Below are 14905 nucleotides of genomic sequence, written 5' to 3'. Positions count from 1 at the left end.
GCTACTTTCTCAGTTTTGCAGAAAATTAAACCAAAGTACAGAAACTGGCAGATTTACCAAAGATGAGTGGAAGAGTCAGGAAAAACTTAGTGATCATATTACTTTTCTCTCGTTGAGGCCACAGCTCAGGAAAGCAGGGTCTCTGACTCAAGGGGTTATAGAAATGTTCTTTGTTTTCCATAGCTGCTTAGACCTATTTCATGATAGGTGGGTCCTTCTAAAAGCTCTATTTTTTCTCTTTCTTTGACACTGGTTTCTAACTTCTTTACTCTAAAAAAAATCTTTTTTCCACCTTTTCCCGTTGACTTCTTACAAAAACTAGATCCGTTTTGTTGTAGAATTTACTCCATTTTGTTTTTTTTCTTCTCTTTGTGATGTTATTTAACTTGTTCTGTTCTTCCCTGTATTTTCTGTAGTGGGAGTTTTTCTAGAGGTTTGATTAGATTCAAGTTCAACTTTTGGGGCAATAATATCACATAGGTGGTTCTTTGTGCTTCCGAGTGCATACATCAGTAGACACACGATGTCTGGCTGTTCCTGCTTGAACCTTTAAAGATCCAGTCTGAATCCGTAAGTAGCTAGATCAAACTCTGGCCTTCACCATTTGCTTTCTGCTTGCCAGTTGAAGTGATGCATGAGCCCCGTTAACCAGCGATTTAAATGAAATAAATCTCTACTGCCAAGTGTTCTTTGAAAAAGGAGTTGAGGTACCTTATATGAAAAGAGTACCAATATAATTAGAATGCTAGAATACTGTAATGAGGATGGAAGTGGTGGGGAGAAGATGATGGAATGTCAGAGTGGGATGTGAAGCTCGGTGAAGGGACCGAAACAGAGGAACCCAGCACAAGACAGGGAAGCTACTAGTGCTCTTCAGCAAATGACCGTGCCTGTCAGTCTCTGGTTGAGATGGTCCCGGAGGCTTCCCTGCTTCTTCAGAGGTTGAGTTTACCTCGACAGACATCTATAGAGAGCCTGTCTATCCAGAGAATTTGCTTGGTTTCATGGGTCACTTATGAAGATGAACGAGTGAACAAGTCAGTCTCCACCCCTTAAGATGCTCGTAATTTACTGGGATGACACACACAATGTAGCCTTAATTTAGGTCAGATGGTGTAAGACCCTGTGATAGAAGCGCCTGTGACAGGGCTATAGGAGCACAGGGGAAGGAATTAACTTCTGACAGATAGGATAAGGGAATTCCACAGAGGCTACGGTGTTTGAATTGGATTCGAAGAAGATAAATGGGTTTCACGGTGTGAAAAGGAGAAGAAGGGGAATCCCAGTCCATAGAAATAGCTTGGACAAGTACATAGCTATTTTATTTTTTTTATTATTTATTTATTTATTTATCTATTTTCTTGTGGTACGCGGGCCTCTCACTGTTGTGGCCTCTCCCGTTGCAGAGCACAGGCTCCGGACGCGCAGGCTCAGTGGCCATGGCTCACGGGCCCAGCCGCTCCGCGGCATGTGGGATCCTCCTGGACCGGGGCACGAACCCGTGTCCCCTGCATCGGCAGGCGGACTCTCAACCACTGCGCCACCAGGGAAGCCCATACATAGCTATTTTAAAGAGTATGATCTTTTCAAGGAATGGCAGAAGGTTCAGTCTAAAGAAGCACACAGTGTATGTCAGTCCATAGAAATGAAGCTTAAAAACTAAATAGAAACACAGCTGCAAAAGAAGGTAATGGACCAGATTGGGAATAGTTTCAGAACCCGTATTACGGAATTTAAAAGTTTTTTCCTGTGGGTAATTGGGACCTTTTTAAAGAAGAAACAAGATCCATATTTTATGAAAGGTAACTTTGTTGAGTAGCTTAAGAGACTCAGTAATGGCAGGTAGAGAAGGACCCATTAGGAAGCCACTTTAAATGTTTTGGACCTTGAGAAGGGAAGGGAAGGGGAGGGGTAGACTTCGGATGTTTTAGGGGTAGAATGGAAAGGCCTTGAGAAATAATTGAGTATGAACTGAGAGAAAGGAGTAAAGTCGACTCTCCTATTTTTAGCCACAAAGTAGATGGTTATGCCATTTAACTAAAACCGACCTTAGGGGGATGAACGATTTTGATGAAAGAAAAAAATGAGATGAACTTGAAATGGTTGAGTCTGGCTGTCTGTGGCATATTGATTTATTTAATGAGTAAATGAGTGTCTTACCTTATTCAAGGTGCTGGGAATACAGAGGTTCAAAAAAAGACAGATGAAGCCCTAGCTCTCATGGAGCATGCTTTCTGGTAGGGGAACACTGACAAAAACCAAGCAGGAAAAAATTCAGATTCTAATAAGCACCAAATGGAAAATAAAAGAAGGCAATGGAAAGAGAGTGACTGGGATAAGGGAGCGGTTAGAATGGTCAAGAAAAGAGACCTGAGTGATGAGAAGAAGCCAGTCATAAAAGCACCCAGAGTAAGAGAACTCCAGGCAGAGGGAAAAGCGGGCGGAAAGGCTGCGGGGCAGGAATGAGCAATGCCTGTTCAAGTCCGTGTCTCTGAGGGATGGGAAGGTAGAGGATGCGTGCCAGTTGGGGTAGCAGGGGTTTTGTAACATAAGGGCTTTGCTTTCATTCTGAGCACACAGGAAGAGCGATGAGTGAGGAAAAGATATGCTCTGATTTGCCTTTAGAACAGATCCCTCTGATTGCTGGGAGGAGAGTGGACTCAGTGGAGGTGGGAGTGGAAGTGGTGAGGCCAGTGAGGAAGCTCCTGTAGGTGGTGATGGTGGCTTGGGTTCGGGAGGTGGTGATGACAGTGGTAAAAAGTGGTCGAAATCTAAATAATGTTTTGAACGTGGAGCCAGCTGCACTTGCTAATGGAGTGGTTGGGTGAGATGGGGTGGATGAGTGAACTGTGAACCGTTCGGGGCCAAACCAACTGAGTTAAGTGGTGCCATTTGTTGCGAGGGTGGAAACTAAGTGGGTGGGGAGAAGTTTGGTAGTATGAGGCTCAGACATGTGTCCAGGATTCGAAAATTTAGGGCTGGGATGCAGGACAGAGGTGAAGCCCAGAGATATGGATTTCAGAGTAATCTCGCATGTGGTGAGACAATAATTTAGGATTGACTTGTAAAAGAGAATTGGAAGACTGGTCATTGGGAATGAGAACTGCCCATCCAACACATAGATAGAAGCAATGGTGAAAAGGATAAAAAGGACAGAAAGATTGTTTTCCCACTCTTCACAATAGCTCCTGCAGCATGGATGCTGCCTGTGGAAGGCAGACTAGAAAAATCATAGGTCTGCCTGTTCAGAGGCTTTCCGAAAAACTGTGAATGAGGAGATCACAGCAGGTAGGAGGATGGAGCCAGCACTGAGAGAGAGGAGAGATTCCAGTTTGAATGAAGTAGAGATGAAAAGGAGTTTCTGGCCAGTTATGAGATTCATTGCACGCACCGGTGTTTAAGAAAATGCTTGAAAGTTGAACATATAAGCAAGGGCCCGCAAGAGCCTTTTGTTTTGCTGTGGGAAAGGAATAAAGGATTGTCATAAATTAGGTAATTGGGTTTTGCAGAACAGGTGTCTAAATGGAGTCTATTGACATAATATGACTAAACTTTTTATAATTTTAAAGAAAAATACTTATTCTGTATTTTATGTGTTTCTAGGTGTGCCAAGAAGGGTGTGTGTGTGTGTGTGTGTGTGTGTGTGTGCGCGCGCGCGCACCACCTGTAAAACTAGTTACTTGAGGGAATTCATAAAAAATCGCGTCACACATCATAAATGATATTTGAAGTCTAAAGCTGGATGATAGTAAATAGAGAAAAGAGCTGAAAATAAAACTCTCAGTGACGCCCACAGTTACGAGATTGATAGAGAAGGAGAACTAGACGTAGGATCTGAGTAAGAGCAAATATTCTATGAATTATGCCAGTAAAATTCAACATTGAAATGATAATCCCAGATGTTAAGTAGACTTATTGTGGTGGTCATTTCACGATATATACAAATATCAAATGATTATGTTGTACATCAGAAGCTAGTATGTCAATTATGCCTCAATAAAAATTTTTAAAAATAAAAACGAGTAAAATAATCTAAGTATTTAAGAAACTTTATTTCCCTTTCTTTTTTTACACTCCACTGGTTTCTCTTTCCCTCAAAATGCCTAGGATAAGAACAGCATATAAAAATAAGTAAGAAGAGGGGGCTTCCCTGGTGGCACAGTGGTTGAGAGTCCACCTGCCGATTCAGGGGACACGGGTTCGTGCCCCGGTCCGGGAAGATCCCACATGCCGCGGAGCGGCTGGGCCCGTGAGCCATGGCCGCTGAGCCTGCGCGTCTGGAGCCTGTGCTCCGCAACGGGAGAGGCCACAACAGTGAGAGGCCCGCGTACCGCAAAACAAAAAAAAAACCCTAAAACCCCCCCCCCCAAAAAACTTAAGAAGAATAATAAAATGATCATCCTAAACTTTTTGTTTTTAACAAAATTCTTTATTTTGATGCGTCTTTGGCACCTCCAAAATATTAAATTCATGATTTCCTCCTGAACACCCCCTCAGTCCTAGTTTAGCTCAATAGATGGCGCCACACAGTTGATCATGGGACAAACATGAGCGTTAACCTTACTTTCTTTTTGCTCTAATATCTCCGATATCTTGTCTGTCACCAATCCGGATGCTTTTCCCTCCCAAATACATCTGCTCAGCCTCTTCCACTCCATTCCTGCTGTCACCTCTCAGTGCAGGCCACCTATTGCAGCTGCTCAGTTGGTCCCCTAATGGGTTCAGGGCAGCGTTCTCAGAAACCAGGGGCATTTGGTAATCTGAAGACAGTTGTGATTGTCACAGCTGGGCACAGGGATGCTACTGGCATTGAGCAGGTAGAGACTTGGGGTGATCCAAACATCTTACAATGCACAGGACAGCCCTCACAACAAAGAATGATCTGGTTTAACTTGTCAGTTGTGTTGCTGTTGACAAATGTTGGCAAAGGGATATCTACTCTTTTTTTTTTTTTTTTTTGTCTTTCGTATATATTTAAAAAATTTTTTTATTGGAGTATAGTTGATTTACAATTTTGTGCCAGAATGGACATCTACTCTTACCATCTGCCTTTTCCCCTGATAAAATTTCTCCAAAGCAGTCTGTGTATTCTTCAAAATAAATATATAATTATCATTATTTAAAAATGAAAGGCATTTCCGTGCATCACTGCAACCCCAAATGGACATCCGTTTTAAACTAAAATGACAAATCCTATTAAATAAACTCAGTTATTTCAATAATTAATGATTGCTCCAATAGTTAACATTAGGAAAACATTCGTTATCTTAACATCCAGTAGTAGGCAATTTTCTCTGCATTAATTTCTCTATAATGAGGGTGTATACCTGCTCTTGTTAATTTCTCTTATAACTATTATGGAGTTTTTTTACATTTAAGAATATGCTCACTACTGGAACCTGCATATATGATATTCAGTGTTTAGTAATTAAACTTAATTAAAAATCCCAGTAAAACAGTAAACACCAAGGAAATAAAAACAATGCAAACATATCACATCCACTAAACAAATTGACATCACAGAGGGAACAATAAATGAAATGATCACTGTCATAAACTACTGCTGAAACTAGCTAAACAAAAATACTCCAAAAGGTAAAGCAACTATACTCCAATAAAAATTAATTGAAACCAAACCAAACCAAACCAAATGTTCCAAAAGGAACGTTGAAAATAACACGGCACGTTGTGTAAATAAAGTTAACTGCATCGTGGCTCGCCTCTCCTGGTTGGACAGTGTGAACTTAGATACCCAGTAGATGAGGAAAAAATGCCTCTTAATTTGAGGTCGGATTTCAAATGGAACTCCGGATAAAGTTGGTTTCTTGTAACTAAAATGGATATAGCAAGGTATGACTATGTTAAATGTATGCTGTCTTTATATTAAGCAATAGCATAACCATGAACATACTCATGCCATGTGTCTGCTTAACATCCTTCAGAGGTTTTTCTTTGCCCTTTGAGTTAAGTCTAAATTCTTGACAAGAGCTTAAAAAGCTGTGCAAGGTCTAGTCTCAACACTGCCTCTCTCCTACTTCTCCAGAATTTCACCTCCCTAAACGTCTTTCAGACGCTTGCACATGTAATGCTCACTCATCCTTTTATCTCTGCTGCTTTGCAGGTGCTCTTTGCTCTGTTGGGACATTCTTCTTCACCCCAACTCCCACCTTTCCTGGCAGGCTTCTCTATTGCCCTTACCCTACTTGCTTTCTGATTTAGAGTGAATTTATTGTTTTGTCTGCAGTGCTGAAAATTTCCAGATGTTTCCGAGTCTCATTTAAAATTTCCCGAAAGTACAACCTCCCTCCCCCGAAAAAAAAAAAAAAAGCCTGAACTTTATGAGCAAAGTAATAAATATTTTATCAGTGTTTGTAAATGTGCTCCATCAATACTAAGTTTTGGTCAGGATGCAGTATTCCTCTGTTGTCCATTGCCCTTCGTTTACAGTTTGGGTTTTCCACAGCAAGGTTATGCCTTGCTAGTGTATACCTGAAGGAAGCCTCCACAAACTACCATTAATAGTAAAAGAAATGGAATCAATAAGAAATGAAAATAGAAGAGTGCATCACTAGGAAGATTGAATCCAGAACAGACTTCAGACTCCTTCAAACATTCCATGTGATATTCTTGATCATTCAATACTTCCATAAAAGTACCTAAGGAGGATCACTTTCTTCATATGATCCTAGACCCCATGGTTTGATTCGAGTTATGCTGTTATCATCTCCAAATTAATCATTTCCGTATCATTTTAAAAACAAACTTTTCCAAGGTGGAATTTTATTTTCATCCTGAGGATAATGCTTTGACCTTCTCTTTAGAAGAGAAAATGTAAAAATCATCCTAATGCTTAGCGATTGGTAGGCTGTGTTGCAGACTCACCCTGTGATATCAGGAAGTCCATTTTGGCTCAGTTTGAATTCTGGTTTCCAACAGGGCTATGCCCTTGCTCTACAAGTCCTGTGAATTTTTAGCTGATACTATTACGGAGTAAAATGTAATTATCTGTCAAACTGTCAATGAATGCATTTCTTAAATATAATAGGAGCTTTATGACCAAATGGCAACACTTGGAATTTTATTTTATTCGAACAGCAAGTCTGTATTTATGTGTAAGACATTATGCTGCACATATAAATTATGGTGTCTGAATAGGCACAGAGTCATTCTAGAGGTTAGCAGTTTAGGAAGTAAATCCTTCATATGGTAGAGAGGAGCATCTTAACTTAAGGTTCTGAAAGATGTCGATATTTGAAAGTAAAAAAGAACCAGTATCAGAGGTAGTGTACATTACTTTATATGGAAGCTAATTTTAGCTGGAAAATGACTGTTGTATCCTAATCATTAAGGATATTCACCAATAATTCTTCTCTCCTTCCAAGCACATTCCAGGCACTTAAGTTACACATAGATACATGATTTGATTTGGCCAAGAGAAATAGAGCAGAAGTGATGAGGGTCTTTTCTAGGCAGAAGCCTGTTAGAACCAAGATGGGATTTTCCAAGCGCCTTTCTCCATGCTCCACTGGCTGACGATGTCCCAGATGGTGGAAGCACCACCAGCCTGCATCGCTCAGGGAGGACGATAGGGCTGTGTCAAAATAAACATCTGTCATGTTGAGCCATGTGATTTGGGGGTTATTTTTTTACAATAACATAAACTAGCCTATCCTGACCAACAGACTGGGCTATTGTTACCTTACCTAGATTGAAAAAAATTCAGAATGTCAGAGTACATTTGGTTCTTGGAATTTCACCATTTTATTATGAGGCCATGGGGAGAGTGTATGAGGGAACAAGTAATCAAATATCACAGAGCTATGATTTTTATATATGGTACCTTTCAATGATTAAGTTGAATAAAAGCAGAACTAAAATTATTTCTTGCAATTTATTCTACTAGATAATTATATTAGTTTAATTTAGTAATTGCTTAACATAATTATACCTTTATTATTTGCTTATAAACTTTAAGTATTATATCTCTCCATATGTTTGACTCATACGTCTTGAAACTCCCAGACTATTTGGTTACATATATTCAGAGTACTGGAATATGTTAGCCCTTGGAGCTAGAGTACAGAATGACTATGGTGGAGATCTTTAGAAACTAGTTATATATGAACACATTCTCTCTAATCTTAAAATATGTTGCTTAAGGATTTTTTACAGTCTGATTTATATTATCAATTAAAATTTTTTCATTTGGGTATTCAACTAGATGGTCAGTTTTGTTTTGTTTTGTTTATTAGGGCAAAGACTTCTCTTGGTTGGTACTTAAAAAAGTTTCTGGCCCATAGAGTGTACTCTGAAATGTATTGAATATTTGGATGCTTAGAACTACATAAATTGGCAAGTGATAACAGTCATGCTATGTGAATGGTGACCCACAAATCTGTATTAACATGACAGCGTCAAGGAACTAATGATTTTTCTTTCTGAAATAGAGGCATAACATAAATCCACATTTGTGGAGATAGCTAGTTTTGGGGAGCTCATTTGGAGTAAGCTCTCATTTTGATCACAGAGAGCACATTTCTGGTTAATACTGTGATTTCTTAAGTTCAGAGAAACATAATGGTAGCTAAGAGGTTTGGAAGGGTGTCACAGTGAAACCTACCAGGATGTCTTTTTATCTAATTGTGGCAGTTGCTTAACTCAAAAAAAAAAAAAAAAAACAGAAAAGAAAAAAGAAAAAGAGTACGCAGTCTGGAGCATGGACCTTCAGGTCCAAAGGAATTAACATTAGACAGATGGTGAACTAGAGAGAACTGCCCAACAGTCAGTAGTTTTGCTGTGTGAATTCAAGCCAGAATGAATTCAGTGCTAATATATTCACTCATGCATAGCAGTAGTTTAGTTGAGGCTAGAGTTCAACACAGAGTTGGGTGCTTTAAAAAAGAACATCTTGTCTTCAGTACTGCAGCCTTTATTTAGGGAGTTCTCATGTTTATGTCATCCAGATTCTACAGCTTCATGGGCTTGGATTAGTTCTTTAAAGCATCTAGAATGGTGCCCTGTGGATAATAGGAGCAGCTGATTTGGGGGCAAGTCTATGTTCTAAGCACTGTACTAGATATTTTACTTACATCATCTAATTTAATCCTCCCAATAACCTCATAATGTACATATTTATTCTTCCATTTAATGAGTTTATGAAATTTCTATTATTTGCCAGGGACTATTAGACACTGGTATAATCACTCCCATTTTACAGATGAGAAAATTGAGACCCAGAAAAGTTTATTTAACTTTGCTATGGTTACTGTGGTAGGCCGCACCCCCCACCCCACCCTGCCAAGATGTCCATGTTCTAATTCCCAGAACCTGTGAGTATGTTACCTCACATGACAAAAGGCACTTTGCAGAAGTGGTTAAGGTTAAGGACTTTAAATTGAGAGATGAACTTGGATTGTCCAGGTGGTCCCAATCGAATCATATGGGTCTTTATGTGCAAAGAACTTTTCTGGCTGTGGTTAGGAAGAGATGTGATGACAGAAGAAGGGTCACAAATGTGACATTGCTGGCTTTGAAAATGGAGAAAGGGGGCCAGGAGCCAATGGATGTGGTGGCATCTAGAGACTGGAAATGCCAGGAAGCCGTTCTCCTCTGTGGCCTCCAGAAATGAATGCAGCCCTGCAGACACCTTGATTTTAGCCCAGTGAGATCTGTGTTAGGTCTCTGACTTACAGAACTGTAAGGTAACAAATTTGTATTGTTTTAAGCTACTATGTTTGTGACAATTTATTATGGCAGCAATAGAAAACTAATGCAGTTCCACAGACAGTGTTAGAACCAGGATTTTATACTAGGTCTGTCTGACTCAAAAATGTGTTCTTTTTGTTAAGTAATACTGATGAACATAAATTGTAGCCAAGAAAGTGCCTTTCGTCTAGTTTTTGACTAAACAGCCTCCAGTTCCCTTTTCCCTCTTTCCAGCTACTGACAATCGTTTTGAATATTTACTCCTTCCTTATTGGATATGGTGGATTTGTTAATTAAAAAACCTCACATTGCTCTGAGGGGTGGGTATGCCACACAAAACAGGTCCCAGGTTGCAGACTTTCTCCTGGGAATTTGAATCTTTGCTGATGTATCAGTTAACAGTATTTATGGGAGCAAACTAGACATTCATAGTATACTTTACTGATACAAATTTATGATAGATAAAAGTGAAAAAAATTATCTCATGTTTGTGCTTTCAGGAAAGTAAAGGAATTAATCTGAGGCAAGAAATTGGGAGAAGGACAGACTCAAAGGGCTAAGCCAGCATTGAAGCCTGCATTTGTCCTAGATTATCTGTTCATTCTTGGGGATCTAGAATGGGTATTTAATGGTCATATTTATGGGAAACAAAAGATAAAGCGTAGGACCAGAGGATGAGGTCTGATTGCATATCCTCTCCTCCCACCTGCTGCACCTCACATACAATAAAGTTGAGTTTCCAAAAGTGATCACTTTAGTAAAGCTTTGGAAAAGCTGAAAAACAACACTCACCCCACAGAAGGAGATAGTGGGTATGTCTGTCTGTTTTAGCTTTGGCTCTAAGCAAGTGAGCAAAAGACAAATATCTCATGGGAGCTTGGGGCAAACATTTACATTATCTGTATGGTCCCCAAAGCTCTAGGTTGGAAATCTAGTTTAAAGTGGTCTTAGCTTGTTAGCGTTTCATGTATTTATTAGAAGTAAACAGAAGTCCTCTTGAAAGAGTACAGTACCAGCGTATGCCTCCGAGAATTTCCACAGAGGGAAACCTTCCAGTTTACCAGTTCTTTCTGTACTGTACAGTCTAGTATTTGAATTTCTAATTTCAATTATTACATTTTTCACGTCTCTAAGTCTTGCTTTTTTCTAATCTACCTGGGCAAGTTTGATGGCATTGTTCCCCATATCATACGTCCATACAGTCTTTTATTTCCGTGAACATACTAAGCACAGTGATTTTATAATTCTAATATCTATAGTCATTGCAGGTCTGTTTCAGTGGTTTTCTGCTTCTCCTGACAAAGGGGCTTATCTCCTATTCTATTTATTGATTTTTTAAATCATGAGAGTCAGGTTGAAGGTCGAAGATAGAAAAAGATAAAGTCACTCAAATACTTTTTTCCCCCTCTCCACCCCCCAGAACTGGCATAACTATATTAATGTCTGACAAAGTAGATTTCTAGGGCATAAAGCATTTCTAGAGACAAAGAGGATCACAGTGAATGGAAGTTTCAAATCATCAGGGAGATGCAACATTCTAAGCCTGAATGCTCCTAATAACATAGTCTTGAAATATATAAAACAAAAATTTGCACATTATAAACATAAATTGAAAAGTCTACAATCATAGTGAAATTTTAACACTCTCTGTAAGTGTTAAGATAAGCAGACGATTTGGACAACATAATTGTTACAAACTTTGATATTTCAGCTATTCAGATATTCAGCTTTCAGATATTCAGAAAGTTTATTTTTTCTTTCAGTAGCCTAATGCAGGTGATCCTAATTGGTAAGAAGGTGTGTATGGCACATGGGGGCTCTTTACAGTGTGGTCATTCAGGGACCCAGGAAAACAGATAGTCTCAGCACCTAATTTCCAAGATCACCCTGAGTATCAACATCTAGCCAGTGGACAGGGGAAGGAAGCACGAACAGTCACATGGGAGGTTTATATGGGGTAGCCTAAAAGTGGCTTGTTTCCCTTCCATCCTTATTTCATTTGCCAGAGTTCAAACATATGGCTACAGTAACTGCAAGGAAGGCTGAGAAATATAAGCTCATCTAAGTCAAAGATCAATATTTTAAAAAGTGGGCTGCATTTTTACACAAAGTACTAAAAGTTAGAAAAGTCAATTAAAGTTATGGTACCATTTACCGTAGCAGCAAGAATGTGTCGTATCAGACTTCTACCAAAAAATATGCAAGTTGTTGGAAGACTTACAGAAGGTCTGAATAAATGGAAAGATATATTATGTTCATGGATAGGAAGAGTCAATATCATAAAGATGTCAATTCTTCCAAAACTGATCTATGGATTCAAATCAATTAAATCAAAATAGGGATTTCTGTGGAATTTCAGAAGCTCACTCTAAAGTGTGTATGAAGATGCAGAGAGTGAAGAATAGTTAAAATGCCCCTCATGAGGATAAATCAGGTGGTGGTGGTGGGATTTGTCTAGCAGAGAGTAAGAATTAATATAAAGCTATACTGATTAAAATCGTGTGGTATTGTCACAAGGTCCAGAAACAGATCTAAGTGTGTTTGGAAACCTGATTTATAGCAGAGCTGACACTGCATATCATTTAGCAAAGATGAACTGTTTAGTAAATGGTGCTGGGAGAGTTACCCATGAGGGAAAATCACTGTGGCTCTATACATACCACCAAACATACACAAAGATCAATCCTAGATAGATCAAAGACATAATGTGAAAGACGAATCTTTAAAATGTTTAGAAGAAAATACAGGAGAATATCCTATGATCTCAAAGTCAGAAAGGATTTTTTAAAAGCAATAGGGAAAAGTGCTAAACATTAAGGCTAACTTATATAAAATTAACAATGTTAAAACAGAGAATCTCTGTGCATCAAGATACCTAATAGAGGTTATAATACAAGTAATAAATTGTAAGATGATATTTCCTGCACACATAAGTATTTGTTAAAATCCATAATACATAGACATTATGGTTCAGGAAGAAAAGATAAATGGTCTGATAGAAAAATGGACAAAAGACCTATCTATTAAAGACCTACCTATTTAACAGAACAGTAAATACAGACATATGAAAAATGCTAATCTCATGAGATATTTTACACCTATAGCTAGAACTCAGGAAAAAGCAAAAATGGGAGACTTCAGCTTTCTTTTCATAAATAAGTTTTTTTTTTTTCACTCTTGCACACACCATCCTTCTCCCCTTCTTCTTCATCAGCCATCTTCCTCTTTCTCATCCACTGCTTAGCACGACAGGCTGGTAAGTAAAATGCAATTTTTTGTTAATACAATTAGTTTTTATTTATTTATTTAATTTTTGGTGCGTTGGGTCTTTGTTGCTGCACGCGGGCTTTTCTCTAGTTGTGGCGAGCAGGGGCTACTCCTCGTTGCCGTGCACGGGCTTCTCATTGAGGTGGCTTCTCTTGTTGTGGAGCACGGGCTCTAGGTGCGCGGGCTTCAGTAGTTGTGGCTTGCGGGCTCAGTAGTTGTGGCGCACAGGCTCTAGAGTGCAGGCTCAGTAGTTGTGGCTCATGGGCTTAGTTGCTCCACGGCATGCGGGCTCTTCCCAGAACAGGGCTAGAACTCATGTTCCCTGTATTGGCAGGCGGATTCTTAACCACTGCGCCACCAGGGAAGTCCCTAAAATGCAACTTTGAAAGTCTCAAGTGGGTTTGCTTCCTTTCTGAGAGTAAGTGCTGCTTCAGACACGATTTGGGTCAATTTCCGAATCTTTGCCCTTATCTCAACTGAATGAGTCATGCTTGTCCATTCAGTGGAGACAAAAAGAGGAAATTGATCAGTTCCCATTGTTTAAAAATCACCAGGTTTATAATTGCACATCTCAAACTATCTGATTTTTAACAATAGAGAGAGAAACTCAGGTTAAGAGAATTATTTGGCTTAGTGTATTGATTTCATGCCTGTGGCCTTTCATGCACCCAGTTATATTATTATTTCAGGAAACTAGTTTCTTGTGCTACCATTTGTCATTTTCTATATGTGAATAATCAGTTCACTGTTCCCCCAACACTTAAAGTTTTGACACAAAATCTGACACCATGGCAGCCACTTAAATTTTATTGTCAAGGGCAAAAAATCTGTTCTGACTTAACTATGAGAAGAAATGATCTTTCTGTATTTGATTACTCAGAGAGTTCAGGTTCACTGGAGGGCCTCATCTTCTTTGCTCTAAGGGTGTGGAATAGAGGAAATCCTCTCCCTCCCAGAGAGATTCATTAGTTCCAGAGAGTAAAGGTGTATGTTGTCACCTGCCTGCTCAAGAGGAACACTGTTAACGTTTAGTTATTTTGAAGGGGACAGTGCAAGGAGGTCACGGTGATGTTTGGAAAAGGAGAAAAATGTCGTAATGCGTGATTTATAGTCAGATTTGGACATAGGCTGGTTTTTCTTTTTATTTTATACTATGTGATTTCTGCCATTCACAAATTCTATATTCTGGCTCTTCTAATTCATCATTCATTCAGTTTTCAACACATCTATTGAGCACCAATTACATGCCAAGCCTCCCCTGGGTGTTTGTGATACCTGAGTGAACAAAAATAACAAAGATCCTTGTCTTCACGGAGCTTGCATTCTGATGGGGGAAGATTGGCAATAAACAATAAACATAATGAATAAGTGAATTTAATGGAATATTGGACATTGATGTGTATTAGAGAGAAAAGGACTAGAGCAAGATAAGGGACACTGGATTGTTGACAGGGGGTGGTTGTAATCTTCAAGACGGTTTTCAGGATAGGCCTCCATAGAAAGGAGACGTCTGACTTAACTTATGGTTACGGGGGGGGCGGGGGGAGGTTAAGGGTTGGGGAGAGGGATAGTTATGGAGTTTGGGACTGACATGGACACACTGCTATATTTAAAATGGATAACCAAAAAAGACCTACTGTACAGCACAGGGAACTCTGCTCAATATTCTGTAATAACCTAAATGGGAAAAGAATTTGAAAAAGAATAGATACCTGTATACGTATAACCGAATCACTTTGCTGTGCACCTGAAAGCAACACAGCATTGTTAATCAATAAAGGAAAAAGAAAGGGGATATCTGAGCAGAAATTAAAGGCGGCAAGGAAGTGTGCCAGGCTGATAATCTGAAAAGAGCGTTCTAGACAGAGGGAATGGTCAGTGCAAAGGCCCTGGAGCAGAGTGTGCTTGGAGCACTGAGGGACAGCAAAGAGGC

This window comes from Hyperoodon ampullatus (assembly GCF_949752795.1).
Source record: "Hyperoodon ampullatus genome assembly, chromosome: 20".
In the NCBI taxonomy this organism is placed as follows: domain Eukaryota; kingdom Metazoa; phylum Chordata; class Mammalia; order Artiodactyla; family Ziphiidae; genus Hyperoodon; species Hyperoodon ampullatus.
This window is presented reverse-complemented; position numbering follows the sequence as displayed.